The sequence below is a fragment of the Piliocolobus tephrosceles genome, chromosome X (genome assembly GCF_002776525.5).
Source record: "Piliocolobus tephrosceles isolate RC106 chromosome X, ASM277652v3, whole genome shotgun sequence".
In the NCBI taxonomy this organism is placed as follows: domain Eukaryota; kingdom Metazoa; phylum Chordata; class Mammalia; order Primates; family Cercopithecidae; genus Piliocolobus; species Piliocolobus tephrosceles.
Genome location: NC_045455.1, coordinates 15053244 through 15069880, shown reverse-complemented (window position 1 = coordinate 15069880; position 16637 = coordinate 15053244).

The following is a 16637-nucleotide window of genomic DNA, read 5'->3' as shown; positions in this document are numbered from 1 at the left end:
GTCCTAGGGAATACCTTATTATACCTCATGGTTGTCTCTGGTACACCCATCCCTTGAGGAGCCCTGCCACCCCTAAGTAGGCTGCAAAGAAATACAAAATTAAGGCCAGGCACGGTGGCTCAAGCCTGTAATCCTGGCACTTTGGGAGGCCGAGACGGGCAGATCACGAGGTCGGGAGATCGAGATCATCCTGGCTGACATGGTGAAACCCCGTCTCTACTAAAAAATACAAAAAACTAGCCGGGCGCGGTGGCGGGTGCTTGTAGTCCCAGCTACTCAGGAGGCTGAGGCAGGAAAATGGCGTAAACCCGGGCGGCAGAGCTTCCAGTGAGCTGAGATCCGGCCACTGCACTCCAGCCCGGGGGACACAGCGAGACTCCATCTTAAAAAAAAAAAAAAAAAGAAAGAAAGAAATACAAAATTAAGGGAAATATGAACCCTGATACCCACGAACTTAAAATCGTGTATAAATTTTGTTCACCTAAAAAATGTGGTACTTAGGCCGGGCGCGGTGGCTCACGCCTGTAATCCCAGCACTTTGGGAGGCCGAGGCGAGCGGATCACGAGGTCAGGAGATCGAGACCATCCTGGCTAACACGGTGAAACCCCGTCTCTACTAAAAAATACAAAAAACTAGCCGGGCGAGGTGGCGGGCACCTGTAGTCCCAGCTGCTCGGGAGGCTGAGGCAGGAGAATGGCGTAAACCCGGGAGGCGGAGCTTGCAGTGAGCTGAGATCCGGCCACTTCGCTCCAGCCTGAGCAACAGAGCGAGACTCTGTCTCAAAAAAAAAAAAAAAAAACAAAGAAACAAAAAACGTGGTACTTAAAGAGATGAATAGCAAAAGAAGCAAGAATGTGAATCTTTAAAAATGTTTCTACTTTTTAGCGCAGCCCAGGAATTCTACCTAAAGTGACATATCCTAAGGCAACAACCAAGAAGTGTGGAAGAATGCACGTAAAGAGACATATGATGTTTAGAATCCTGGGGAAACTAGGAGCAGCCAAAAAGTCTCACAGAGGTTAAGTAAATAATAGCATTTTCATACAATGAGTACCATATAGTCATTTAAAATTATGTCTTTCAGTATCTAGTAATGGGGAAAATGTATTCATTATATATTAAAGAAAATGCAGGGTATAAAACACTATATAGTCTGATCTCAAACTACTCTCTATATATTTATATATATGATATACAGACACACAGTCATGCATTGCTTAACAATGGGTATACATTCTGAGAAATGTGTCCTTAGTTGGTTTTGTCACGTGAGCGTCATAGGGTGTACTTACAGAAACCTAGATGACATAGCCTACTACACTCCTAGACTATATGATATGACCTGTTGCACCTAGGCCACAAACCTGAACAGCATGTGACTGAACTGAATACTAGAGGCAATTATAACACAATGGTAAATATTTGTGGATCTAAACATGTTTAAGTATAGAAAAGGGACAGTAAAAATTTTCTTCTGGGGTCAGCAGAGCCAGGGCAATAACCTGGCACCAAGATAAAGCGGAAGAAACCGGATGAATGGACAGAAATGTCTGGATGCTGCTCTGAGGCATTACCATGGTAAATGCTCAGAAATCACTTTGCAGTGGCTAATTGCCAGCAAGTGAGCCACAGCAGATGGGGGACAAAGGCCCATAGTACCCTGGGTATAAAAAATATCCGGAATCCTAGTTTGTGTCCTGAGGCTAGTGAGGCTCAGAACAGGGAGGTTCCGGCAGGATGTAACTTCTCTGGACACAGTGACTTGCATCCATTAGCTGGTCTGTTGCCCTGAACCCAGTTTATCTTCTGTCCACGACTGACCATCGTTTCATCCTTTGACCACATTCATACTGTTGAGCACCGTTCTCATCGAAAGAAAGGAAGGAAGCAACATGGGAGTTACTGGTTCTACTTGGCCCTATGCAGGCAGTACTGAGTATTCCCCAGGGCAGAAGTAGGTCTCTACCTTTTTTTGTTTTTGCAGAACAGAGATGATGCACAGGGCCTGAGCCTGGGCTCAGATCTGGTGCAATTGCTTATTACATGCATTCATTCACACCTTTTTTGAATACCAACTATTAATACATGTCAGATACCCAGTTCAGTACTGGGCCTATCAACATTAGATCCTCAGGTGCCTCTTACCCCATCCTAGGGACTTGGTCTCCCAGAATCCTAACTTTGGGTGAACACAATACCATAATTGATTAAACTTAGAGTGGCAATAGCTATCATTTCCGCCAAGGAAAGAAAAGGATCATCCTCTCCCCTGCTTCCTCTTGTCACTTTCCCTCCACCCCCAATGTATGATTACAACAGGTTATACACTACCGTAAGTCCAGAAGGAGATTATGAGAGTCTCCATAGAGATGATGCATTTTATGGTCTCCATGGAGATACTAACCCATTGAGTTATTTACTTATCCATTGAATTATTTTTCTTCCCCGGTCCTCTTTGTCTTTTGTATTCACTTAAGGACATCGATCTGGCAATGAATTATGCTCTGAAATATATTCTGGACCACAAAGAATATTTCCATACCCCTATATGGAGCCCCTCCAAATATAAAGCCCCTATGTATTTGCTGCCCCTAAGCTAGTTTGTACGCACTCTCAGCAGATCTCAGAGAGGAGCAGAAAACAAGAATTCCACAATCAATCCCTTCACTTTTCTTTCTAAGTTGAAAAGATAAACACCCCCAAATGCTGCTTTATAAAGAACAGCTAGACAAGTAGAGCATTAGCAATTTAAATTCACAGATTAAAGAAAGGGACTTACATGGTGAACTTTAAAGGGAGAAACAGGAGTAGCTTGGATAAGTAACTAACAGAAGGCTTGACAAATTTCTACACATGTTCAGTAGGTGAAGACAAATTATCAAGATCAGTTTAAAGAAGAATGTCTAGTCATTGTTGGATGACACAATAGCAAGAAAAGGTATGCCAAAGCCCTAGAAAAATATCCCAGCTACATTGAGCAATGGTGCTACTGAGATTTCATTCCGTGGGTGGAGAGCTCAGAGGGCAGGCTCTTGCAGGGACATCACCCTAAATAGGTTTTTGGTTGCCCCCTGCCTTAGTTTGCTAGGGCTGCCATAACAAAGAACCACAAACTGGATGGCCAAAATAACAGAAATTTATTTCCTTCCGTTCCGGAGGCTGGAAATCCAAGATGAAGGTGTCAGCAAGGTTGGTTTCTTCCAAGGCCTCTCTCCTGGGCTTGTAACGGCCAGCTTCTCCCTGTGCATTCTTGTGGTCTTCACTGTGTGTTCCTATGTCCTAATTTCCTATTTATTTATTTATTTATTTAGAGATGGAGTCTCACTCTGTTGCCCAGGTTGGAGTGCAGTGGCGAGATCTCGGCTCTGTGCAACCTCTGCCTCCCAGATTCAAGCATTTTTCTTGCTGGGACTACAGACAAGTGCCACCATGCCTGGCTAATTTTTAATTTTTAGTACAGATGGGGTTTCACCATGTTGGCCAGGCTGGTCTCAAACTCTTGGCCTCAAGTGATCTGTCTGCCTCAGCCTCCCAAAGTGCTAGGATTACAAGCATGAGGCACCACACTCGACCCTAATTCCTTGTTTTTAGAAAGATACCAGAGTTATACTAGATTAAGGCTCATGCCAGTGACTTCATTTTTGCTTAGTTACCTCATTAAAGTTCCTATCTCCAAATACAGCCACATTCTAAGGTACTAGAAATTAGGAGTTCAACATATGAAATTTAGAGGGACACAGTCAGCCCATAACATACTCCTTTTTCTGCAAATGCGTGTCTGGTCAGCCCCCCTTTAGCTGGCTCTTCCAGGCTCAGCTTCAGGAACGAGAGCTTCCTTCTCCCTTGGCAAGGCCTGTTGGACCTTTCTGCATGCTTCACATTGCACACTTCTGCTAATAAGCATTGCTTCATATTTCCTTGGGCATGGGCCTTAAACTTTATCTTGCATAGAAACCAGAACACTAGTCTCCAATCACTGTACAACTGAGAGCAGAAACCGAGAATGCATAGGTGTTTGCTTGATAAAATATTCCTGATTAAAAGAAATCATCTGGAACACATGACAAAACTCTACCAGAAAACGGTTCAGAATATTTTGCAGTCCTATCCATACTCAGTTCAGGCAAAAGGTTATTTAAACAAGATCTGTCTTTCTCCCCCACTGCCTCCGTCCCTGTGTTGGGAGATGCAATTTACCAGGAGAGTTGGGGACTGAGGCTCCAAGGGGGCTCTGTTGCACATGCTCTCAGCTGCAGTTCTGGGGGCTCACACCAGGGAACATCAGGCTGTTTAGAAGGACTCACTTGAACAAGCTCACTAGAAAAATTCTCCTGTGCAATTTTGCTTGGCAAAGAACCAATTAACAGGGCTTGTCGCCCTCTAAACAGTGGCCACTTGACCCTGCCAATCAGCTCATAAAGACTTCAGTATGCAAAGATTCATCAAGAGCTGTGTGTGTAGATTTCCCTCCCTCCTGAAACTGGGTTTGCTTTCAGACATATCCAGAAAGGGCATACATGAAATCATCCCCAGAAGGATGATGTCATCCAGCCTACAGTCACACAACTGCAGTACCAGTTTTTAAAAGCTCTTGGCCCTGTTTTCTGACAAGGAAGACAAATTGTAGAAAATCATTTTAATTTTCACTTCCACCAGATCCAGGGGATTATGTGCTTGAAGACCCTTGTAAAAGCACACAAAGGTGAAATGTGCCTGTGAGTTGCAGATATTCGTTCCAGAATGCACCAAACTTAAGTCAGCTTAAAATCATCACAAAAATGTTGACCTACACACTACCCTATCATCAAAGCTTCACCTGCAAAAAGGACAAGCATGTTGTCTTATACCTTAATGTTCCTGCCACTTTTTTTATTTGGTTTCCCAAAGAAGCTATGTTGGAGATACTGTTAGTCAGAAGTCTTTGAATAACAAATGGCAAATACTTAGCTCAGACCTCTGTAAGTACAAAAGGGACATTTTAGTTCAGCAACAAAAATCAACACTTGGCTAAATCAGGCTTGGATCAATCCAAGAAGATGAGTTCAATGATAAAATCAACTCTGTCTTCCTCTGCCTCTTACCACTTCTCAGCCTCCCTTTGGCTTCCTCTCATCTAGGTTCTCTAGGTATGGTGTCAAGAGCTGCTCCATGTGGTCCTTGTAATCCCAGAGAGCAGAGAGTGACATTTTCTTCCCCAGTGCCTGTATGCCAAATGTAGTGGAGGAACTCACATCTGTGCGTGTCCGTTCTCGGGACCACAGTGATGGAAGCGTCCAATCTGAATGGCATAATGGAATAATGGAATGTGGAAGGGGCAGTTCCCCCATGCAAAGAAGATTCCTGGCCTACTACATCCCACTTCTTGGCTGCCCAGACATGCATGCACACATACACACGCGTGTACACACACACACACACATTCTCTTTTTCCATGTGTATAACTTCTTGTGTGTACTCCCCTCCCCAAATAATACATCCAGCCCATGTGTAACCATTTATACACTCACCTCTTCCCCACAGCAAGTCAACCCTACCGCCTTCTACTGAGGCCGTTCGTTTCCTGGTCCAGGGGCTTTGGACAATCTGGCTTTCTCTTTTTCAAGCCGAGACGTGGCTCTTCACAGGGCAGCAATCTCCAACCGGTAAATGTAAACACCCTTCATGTGTTTAACATATCATGGAGGAGGGTATGTTTGAAAACTACCTTAAAAACTCTCATTTGAAAGGAAAAGAGCAGGCATCTATCAGTCCGTAACATACACAAAACCTGTCTGGAAGGTAAGGTGGGGGGGCCTGGGTCAGCCCCTGGACTGCACTTGCCTCAGCTCTTTGGGAGATGCTTCCTTTTCTGTGGTCCTCCTGACCAGCCCACCTCCTATTGGTGAAGATGTGGGGTTCTGGGGAATATCCTAGAACAGAGGTCTCAACATTCTCCTTCATAGCACCCTTAGTGCCTTAGTGAGTTTTTTTCATAGCATCTCTGTGCCAAAGGAAATACCTAACAGGCCAATTAATTAAGAAAATAGAGGCTGGGTGCGGTGACTCACGCCCGTAATCCCAGCACTTTGGGAGGCCGAGGCAGGTGGATCACTTGAGGTCAGGAGTTCAAGACCAGCCTGGCCAACGTGGCAAAACCTCATCTCTACTAATAATACAAAAATTAGCTGGGCGTGGTGGCAGGCACCTGTAATCTCATCTACTTGGGAGACTAAGGCACGAGAATAGCTTGAACCCAGGAAGTGGAGGTTGTAGTGAGCCAAGATAGTGCCACTGCACTCCAGCCTGGATGACAGAATGAAACTGTGTCTCAGAAAAACAAAAATAAAAACAAAAAAAATTTAAAAAAATAGGTGCGAACAAATTAATATGGACTCCTGTCTTAGTAACTTAATAGCCATTTGAAGAAATAATACTGTACATTTAAAAATTAGTTTCATCTTATTCTTAAATAATCACAATAACTGATGGGACATGTGTTCCTGTTGGACACTGCACAACTTCCCAACCTTTGAGTCATAGTGGACACTGCCACCTTCATTTTTTGTTCCACACTGATTTTTTTGTCTTTTTAAATCACAATAACTTCCAAAAATATAAGCAAACACTTTGCAAATAATATGACACCACTGAAAAGAAACATGATCCAGTGTTAACCCGAGCTACCTGTCAGTGTGGCATCTGACAGATGTTGAATCCCACTATATTTCCTAAAAAAAAAAAAAAAAAAAGTAAAGTATTGCATATGGCATCTCTGAATTCTCTGCAGGACCCAAGAGCACCTTGGGACAGAGTTTGAGAACCATGGGCTTAGGGAATTAAACAGTCACCAAGTTTGTGATTGTCCTGGATATAACTCCCTTGAAAACTGAGTAGAAACCCAAGCCAGAAGCCTATTGAGTCCAGGCTTTTGAATCTAAACCTTATCACTGGAAGTTCAGCCCTCTGCCCCTTAGGGTCCATGGTCTTATTCTTTCAGGGTAGTTCTCTGCCTCTGAATGAGTTGATAGAGGTGATAGGCAGGGTCAATCTACCCCTGGTTCCCTGGATATACCCCAGGCCTGGAAATGGGGGAAATTATTACTCAGCCAGTAATTAGTACTCAGCAGGAGGAGGGAGGAGCCTTGTGCTAGATCCAAGGATCCTGGAGGATTAGGGTCATTTGATTCTCTGACTTCTTCAGAGTCCCAGGCAGGACCAGCTACATAATTTGCAAAATGAAAATGTGTGCCCTTGTTCAAAGTGTATTAATAGTTTAAAGACTATGAGAACAGAGCAGTAAACCAAGCATAGGGCCCTTCTAAGTGTGTGGCGATGTGCGACCACACAGGTCACACGCCCAGCCCTCCAGCCTGCTCCCAGGCTTACTTCCCAGGCGTTTACCTGCCTCTCTGACTAACTCTCACTTACTTCAACTTGGGAGGGTTCATACAGCTTTTGTATCCTGCAGGAAACATGCCTCTTCCAATTTGGGATTGTTGGTGCAGGCTGGAAGGTCCTCCCTCTGCAACATTCCATGGCTTTCATCCAAGACTGCATGGCTTCCTGATGTGCCAACTCGGCTGAAGCCTGTCTATTTCTTCTTGCAATGTACTAAAAGCCACAAAAGTAACCAGGACACTCAGCCTGGTTTTTTTAGACTAAGAGCTTCCTAAACACTGGGCTGTGTGGCACACCAGTATAGTGGCTGTCAATGCCCTGAGTCCCAGACAGCTGGGCAGTGCCCGAGGTATTGAAAGCCTCCAGGCCGATTGCCTCTGGCAGGGAGTACCTTCATCTATTTAGATCAGTGGTGCCTGACACAGACTGTGCTTCTTGATGTCAATGAGGAAGCACCATTGTAAAACTTCATTCTCCACACCTCCCAGATCCAAAGTCTATAAGTGACTTGGGTCCAAAGGCATGAGACGTACCTGACTCTGATTGGCCTGGGGTGGTGGGAGGGGACAAAATCATCTCTCCTGAATCCAGGGACAGAGGATGATTTTATTCAGGAAGGAGAGGATGGTATACCCTAAATAAAGTGATACTGAACAGATAAGAGCCCCGTATCCACTGGAGTGGGGAAGTTGGGGATTTGGTCTATGAAGCCAGCTTCAAATCGAGGTTCACTGGCACCAAGCCTCACCAACTTCCCACACTCAGAGATTTCTGCTGTCTTCCACTCAGCCTCATGCATACCATTTACCTAATCAATTTTCCTCTGGCGCCTTTCACTCCTGGTCCCAGTTTCTGTGTATTTATTTAATAGAGACGGGATCTTGCTCTATCACCCAGGCTAGACTGCAATGAAACAGTCATAGCACACTGTGACCTCGAACTCCTGGGCTTAAGCCATCCTCCCGCCTTAGCCTCCTGAGTGGCTGAAATTACAGGTGTTTGCCACCACACCTGGCCATGGTCTCAGTTTTTATGCTTGTCCAGACTTTTTCGGTTTCACAGATACCCTGTCAAAACTAACTTAGGCAGAAAGAGTAATTTATGGGCTCATGTAACAGGGAATTCTAGTATTTATAAATCAGTCATGGTCAAGTTTTAAGATGAAAATTGCAAGACGTGAAGCTGGCTTCTTTTTTTTTTTTTTTTTTTTTTTTTTGAGACAGAGTCTCGCTCTGTTGCCCAGGCTGGAGTGCAGGGGCCGGATCTCAGCTCACTGCAAGCTCCGCCTCCCGGGTTTACGCCATTCTCCTGCCTCAGCCTCCCGAGTAGCTGGGACTACAGGCGCCCGCCACCTCGCCCAGCTAGTTTTTTTTTGTATTTTTTAGTAGAGACGGGGTTTCACCGTGTTAGCCAGGATGGTCTCGATCTCCTGACCTCGTGATCCGCCCATCTCGGCCTCCCAAAGTGCTGGGATTACAGGCTTGAGCCACCGCGCCCGGCCTAAGCTGGCTTCTTACAAGTCCATCTAGGGATTCAAAGAAGGGAATCGGGACTCTGTGGTTCCTATTTCGGCTCCCTGACTTCTGCTGGCATAACTACTAGGTGGGCTCCTTCCATATGGGAGCAAGACAGTTGCTGTCAGCCTTAGCCTTCATCATGCTAACAGGTTGAGAGCCTAGATTTAAAGGGAGATGTCTTTCATGATAGATCTGCCAAGAATTGCAGGGAGGGCTCCGATAGGCCTGGGGTGGTGGGAGGGGACAAAACCATCTCATCTGAATCCAGAAACTGAGGATGGTTTCTTCAGGAAGGAGGGGGTGGTACGCCCTCAATAAAGTGATACTGAGCAGATAAAAGCCCCATGTCCACTGGAGTTGGGGAGCTGGGGGTTTGGTCTGCGCAGCTGCTTAATCTGGCACTGAGGAAATCTTTATGAAGTTCAAGATCTTCTTATAGAGTTAGAAGGATTCCCAGCCTTTAGATCAGGGGCTAGCAACCTTTTTCCAGAAAAGCCAGAAAGTAAATATTTTAGGCTTCGGGAACCTTGTGGTCTCTGCCCCAGTTACCCAACTCCACAGCGATATCACTAAGCAGCCACAGACAATACCTATGTGGTGAACATGGCTGTATTGTGATGAAACTTGATCTACACAAACAGATGGCAGGCCAGATTTGTACCTGGGATCCATAGTTTGTTGACCTCTGACATAAGTGAGTGATTTTGGTAAACTGGGTGAGTGGTAAGAACCATAGAATAGAGTTCAAACGGGACAAGTTTAAGGGCGTAACACAAAGGAATAGAAAGAAACTACCGTCATCCTATGTGAATATGTAGCACCGACAGAAAAAGACGAAGGAACCATCCTGGACTGTGGGCTGTAATACATAATTGTAGTTCAAGATAAACGCAGGGTCCAAAATATGTCTATAACTGGTAAGAGCACAAAGAGGTGAACCTGTCTACGGAGGATTCAGGCCCTCCAGGAACATCGCCATGGACCTTAATGAAAAGGGGGTCACAGAAGATCATCTGTGAGGAATCATGAGCTCTGGAAGGTCAGGGTGCAAGTTTATATTTTTTCTTTGTGATCCCAACAGTGTTCCCACTATAAGAATATAAAAGAATCATTTAGAAAATACTTGTGTATAAGTCAGACACAGGCAAGCTTTAATAGAGAATACTGAGTTTTAATAATAGAATACATAAAATTCTATTATTTAGAAAATACTTAGGTCGAGCATGGTGGTGGCTCACACCTGTAATCCCAGCACTTTGGGAGGCTGAGGTGGGAGGATCACTTGAGGTCGGGAGTTCGAGACCAGCCTGGGCAAGATGGTGAAACCTCTCTCTACTAAAAATACAAAAATTAGCCAGGCGTGGTGGTACATGCCTGTAATCCCAGCTACTCAGGAAGCTGAGGCAGGAGAATCGCTTGAACCAAGGAGGTGGTGGTTGCAGTGAGCTGAGATCACGCCACTGTACTCCAGCCTAGATGAAAGTGAGACACTGTCTCAAAAAACAAAAACAACAACAACAAAAAAATGTAAAAATTGGCCAAGTGTGGTGGCATGTGCCTGTAGTCCCAGCTACTTGGGAGGCTGAGGTGGAAAGATCACCTGAGCCTGTGGAGGTCAAGGCTACAGTGAGCCATGATCACACTACTGCACTCCAGCCTGAGCGACAGAGTGAAACACCCCCAACCAAAAAAAAAAAAAGAAGCCGAGTGTAGTGCATAGTGGTATGTGTCTGTAGTCCCAACTACTTGGAAGGCCGAGACAGAAGGATCCCTTGAGCCCAGGAGTTCCAGGATACAGTGAGCCATGATATCACACCACTGTACTGCAGCCTGGGTGACACAGAGAGACCCTGTCTCTTAAAAAAAAAAAAAGAAAAGAAAAAAAAAAAGCTTAAACGTATAGAGAAATCAGCTGGGCGTGTAATCCCAGCACTTTGGGAGGCCAACGCAGGCAAATCAGTTGAGGCCAGGAGTTTGAGACCAGCCTGGCAAGCATGGCAAAACCTGTCACCACTAAAAATACAAAAATATTAGCCAGACGTGGTGGCACAGGCCTGTAGTCCCAGCTACGCTGGAGGCTGAGGCAGGAGAATTGCTTGAACCTGGGAGGTGGAGGTTGCAGTGAGCTGAGATTGTTCCCCTGCACTCCAGCCTGCGTGACAGAGGAAGACTCCGTCTCAAAAAAAAAAAAAAAGAAAGGGAAATTGGCACTTATATACCACTGGTAGAAATATAAATTAGTATGATTTTCCAAGAGGGACCTTTAGTGAAACAAGAAAACCTTTCAAATATTCATACTTTTTAAATAAATTTTTTTTTATTTTGAGATATTATACTTGGGATATAATTACAACTACTTACAAATGTATATATGAAGATGAGATCATATTGCTGTTTATAAGAAAGAAAAAATATAAAAATGCTTGAAATATACAATTATAACCATTTGGCTAAAAATTATGCTATAATCATAGAATGATATAAATTCTATCTCACAATTTTAAATTATTGTGCAAATTAATATTGACATACTTAAGTGTTGTGGGAAGTCAGGGACCCCGAACGGAGGGACCGGCTGAAGCCGTGGCAGAAGAATATAAATTGTGAAGATTTCATGGACATTTATTAGTTTCCCAAATTAATACTTTTATAATTTCTCACGCCTGTCTTTACTGATATCCGAACATAAATTGTGAAGATTTCATGGACACTTAGCACTTCCCCAGTCAATACCTTTGTGATTTCCTATGCCTGTCTTTACTTTAATCTCTTAATCCTGTCATCTTTGTAAGCCGAGGAGGATGTATGCCACCTCTGGACCCTGCGACGATTGCGTTAACTGCACAAATTGTTTGTGGAGCATGTATGTTTGAACAATATGAAATCTGGGCACCTTGAAAAAAGAACAGGATAACAGCAATCTTCAGGGAACAAGGGAGAGAAGACTTTGGAGTGTGACTGCCGGTGAGTTGGATGGAACAGAGCCATATTTCTCTTCTTTCAAAAGCAAATAGGAGAAATATCGCTGAATTCTTTTTCTCAGCAAGGAACATCCCTGAGAAAGAGAATGCGCGCCTGAGGGTAGGCCTATGAATGGCCTATGGGGGCGGCGTCTTTTATGGTGGAAGCCGAAGGGATGAAATAAGCCGTGGTCTCCTGCAGAGCTCCCAGGCTTATTAGGAGGAGGAAACTCCTGCCTAATAAATTTTGGTCAGACAGGTTGTCTCTCAAACCCTGTCTCCTGATAAGATGTTATCAAAGACAACGCATGCCGAAACTTCATTAGCAATTGTAATTTCGCCCCATCTTGTGATCCTGTGATCTCGCCCTGCCTCCATGTGCTTTGTGATGTTTTATTACCTTGTGAAGTATGTGATCTCTGTGACCCACACCCTATTCGTGCACTCCCTCCCCTTTGGAAAATCGCTGATAAAAACATGAAACCTGCCGACATGTGATGTCTTCCCCGGATACCCGGCTTTAACATTTTTTTCTCTTGTACTCTTTCCCTTTATTTCTCAGACCAGCCGAGATGCTTAGGGAAATAGAAAAGAACCCACAGTCAAATATCAGGGGTGGGGTTTCCCCCCATACTTATGAAAGATGTTGATAGTTCACATATGGATAAGCGAGAAAAGCAAGTTATTGGAAAGTATTTATATATGATAACATTGTTCATTTATGTATATGTAGAATTCTGCTTCTGGATATGGCTGACTAGTTTATTTCAGAACAATCCTGCCATTAAGAATGACTAGAAAAGCTAGACAGAATAATTAATAAGGGAAAAATGCAAAACCCATTTGCTTGGAGTTATCAGAGAACTAGCAAGGCAATTTGGAGAGCCAAGATCCAGAAGAGATGGAAGCTAAGAGAGGTAAGCCTGGCACCGGGTACTGCATCTCTCCTTGAGGCAATTGCTAATTTGGAAGACAACTGAGTGGCAAAAGGAAAAAACAGAGGTTTAGCACTTTGACAGGGCCAGGTGGGCACAGTTTGGGTTTCAGTGCCCTTTGTGGAAGAGAAGTTCTGGCAAACAATCCAGGCTTTTGATTGGGACCACAAAGCAGTCCATTCTTAGGGTAAGGGTGAATGGAAAATAGACTAACTCTCACAAGGAATGAAGTCCAGCTTCAGATCAGCTCAAAAAGTTGGATTAAGATCATATGTCCCTCGCCCACTTCTATCTATTTATTTATTTATTTATTTATTTATTTATTTTAATTGAAACGGAATCTCCCAGGCTGCAGTGCAGTGGTGCAATCTTGGCTCACTGCAGCCTCTGCCACCTAGGTTCAAGCCATTCTCCTGCCTCAGACTCCCAAGTAGCTGGGACTATAGGTGAGCGCCACCATACCCAGCTAATTTTTTTGTATTTTTAGTAGAGACAGGGTTTCGCCATGTTGGCCAGGCTGGTCTCGAACTCCTGACCACAGGTGATCCGTCTGCTTTGGCCCCACAAAGTGCTAAGATTACAGGTGTGAGCCACCGTGCCCAGCCTCCCCTAGCCCACTTTATGCCGGAAGTAAACATAAATCCTCTCTGGAGGAAGATACCATCATCTAAAGTCTCAAACCATCTCTATAATTTTTCATATACAATGTGTGGTACTCAATAAAAAAAAACTCCAGGCAAAGTAGAAAAGTAGAATAGAACTTACAAAATAAAATCAGGTATACAAGAAGACAACATTTGACAGAAGCCGGGAGAAGAAGCATACAGTGAGAACTGACGCATAGGAGACAGGGAAGTGCTAAGCATGAAATTAGAATAAATATGACTAACACATTCAAGAGATTAAATGACAAGGTGGAGAATTTTGAGACAATTGGAAACTATAAAAAAGAATTAAAATTCTGGCCAGGCGTGGTGGCGTGCAGTGAGCAGAGATCATGCCACCGAACTCCAGCCAGATGACAGGGCAAGACTCCGTCTCAAAAAAAAAAAAAAATTCTACAAATGAAAATACAACAGTTCAATGTTAAAAAAAAAAAAAGAAAAGAAAAAGAAAAAAATACTAATAGATTTAAAAGCTGATTAGGCTGGGTGCAGTGGCTCACGCCTGTAATCCCAGCACTTTGGGAGGCTGAGGCTAGCAAATCACCTGAGGTCAGGAGTTGGAGACCACCCTGGCCAACATGGAGAAACCCCATCTCTACTAAACATACAAAAATTAGCCAGGCTTGGTGGCACATGCCTCTAGTCCCAGCTGCTCGGGAGGCTGAGGCAGGAGAATCACTTGAACCTGGAAGATGGAGGTTGCAGTGAGCCGAGATCACGCCACTGCACTCCAGCCTGGCTGACCGAGCAAGAATCTGTCTCAAAAAACAAACAAAAAGAGATGATTAGAGACAACTGAAGAGAGATTTAATAAACAGAGAAATAGTGAGTGTGTGTTTGTGTGTATGCGTGTGTATGCACTGATGTTTGATATATAACGTTGGATAAAAGAAGGCAGATATAAAAGAATACTATAAATACCAAGGAGTACTGCATGGTTCTACTTACATAAAATTCAAAATCAGACAAAACTAATCTATAGTGTCAGACATCCAGAGAATGGTTACATTTAGGAAAGACAAAGAGAATAAGGTGGGGGAATTATGGGGGGGAGCTATTTCTTGACCTAAGGTATAGTTGGTTACACTATTGAACCCAGTTTGAGTTATTTATCAAGCTGTATTTCTTTCTGTGTTACATGTCAATAAAATACTTACTAATATATATGTGGGCTGGGGATGTAGTGGCTCATGCCTGTAATTTCAGCACCTTGGGAGGCCAAGGCAGGAGGATCACTTGAGCCCAGGGCTTTGAGACCAGCCTGAGCAAGGTGGTGAGACTCTGTCTCTACAAAGAATTGAAACATTTATCCAGGCGTGATGGCGCACACCTGTAGTCCCAGCTACTCAGGAGGCTAATGTGGGAGGACTGCTTAAGCCCAGAATGTTGAAGCTGTAGTGAGCCAAGATGGCACCACTTGGTGCCAGGGGTACCGTACTCCAGCCTGGGCAACAGAAGGAGACCCTGTCTGAAAAAAATTTTAAAAGTAAAATAAAAAATGTATATACACACATATAAATCTGAAAGGCTATTAATAGAGGTTATCTTTGAGCAATATGGATAATTTTTTTCTTTTCTTTGTTTTTTTTCTACAGTAGTCATAGATTCTTTGTGAAAAAGGAAATTAAAAAAAAGAAAAAGATGGCCAGCTGCAGTGGCTCATGCCTATAATCCCAGCCCTTTGGGAGGCCAAGGCGGGCAGACCACCTGAGGTCAGGAGTTTGAGCCCAGCCTGGCCAACATGGTGAAACCCTGTCTCTGCTAAGAATACAAAAATTAGCTGGGCAAGGTGGTGGGCACCTGTAATTCCAGCTGCTTGGGAGGCTGAGGCAGGAGAATCGCTGAACCTGGGAGGTGCAGGTTGCAGTGAGCCGAGATCACGCCACTGCACTCCAGCCTGGGTGACAGAGTGAAACTCAATCTCTAAAAATAAAAATAAAAAAGAAAACAAAAGAAAAAGAAGAAAGTAAATGCTGACCAGTATTTATTTATTAAAATTCTTCTGATGCCAGAGTAAAAGGAAAAGGGATTTAGATTTGGTTTTAAAAAGAACCTCCTAGATCTAAATGCAGTTAAACAGATAAAATCATGGATTCTTCTTCCCTGGATGCCTTTCAAAATAGCATCATTGTTATGTATGGTCTTCACTGAAGGTGTGGCTGTAAACCAGAGAACCTCTTAAGATTCATTTTGAATCTATGATCCTAGAGTTTTTGATATGAGAGAGAGATAGTCAAGGAAATTCTTTCATGGTAGGTTTATCTTTTTTTTTTTTTTTTTAGGTTTGGAGACGGGGTCTCGCCCTTTCCCCCCGGCTGGGGTGCTGTGGCCGGATCTCAGCTCACTGCAAGCTCCGCCTCCCGGGTTCATGCCATTCTCCTGCCTCAGCCTCCCCAGTAGCTACAGGCGCCGCCACCTCGCCCGGCTAGTTTTTTGTAGTTTTTAGTAGAGACGGGGTTTCACCGTGTTAGCCAGGATGGTCTCGATCTCCTGACCTCGTGATCCGCCCGTCTCGGCCTCCCAAAGTGCTGGGAATACAGGCTTGAGCCACCGCGCCCGGCCCATGGCAGGTTTATCTTAAAGCAGTGAGCTAGGGAGGGGCCGGGAAAAATATGTAATCATATCTTCACAGTCTGTAGAAGTCCCATAATTATAGACAAACTGTAACAAAGTAGAATAAATGCCATTCATGAACAATTATGAACTGAGTGTTGTCATGAGTCAGACTGATCAGGAAACAAGGATCTGATGGTAAACAAAATGAAATCCATGTTCTCACGGAGGATATATTCTACTCTGAAACAAACAAATACACAGCATATCAAATGGTGATAAAGTGTGATGAAGAAAACCAAAGCAGAATAAGGATAAAGAAGGACGGCGGGAGGGTTGTACAGGGTGAGCTAGTTTAGACAGGACAGACGGGGAAGGCCTCTGTGTCTCGGGATGTTTGGGTGGACTCCTGGATGAAGAGAGGAGTGACCCAAGTGGCTTTCTACCCTTGAGCAGTCCAGGAAGAGGGAGTGCGCCTGGAACATTTCTGAAGTCACCAGAAGATGGGTCTGGGGCAGTGTGAGCAGGCAAGGGAGGATGGTAAGAGATGGGGTCACATACAGCAGATCACTTAAGGGCCTGTGATCCACCCCAAGGCCTTTGAAATGATGTTTGGAAGATGGGAAGCT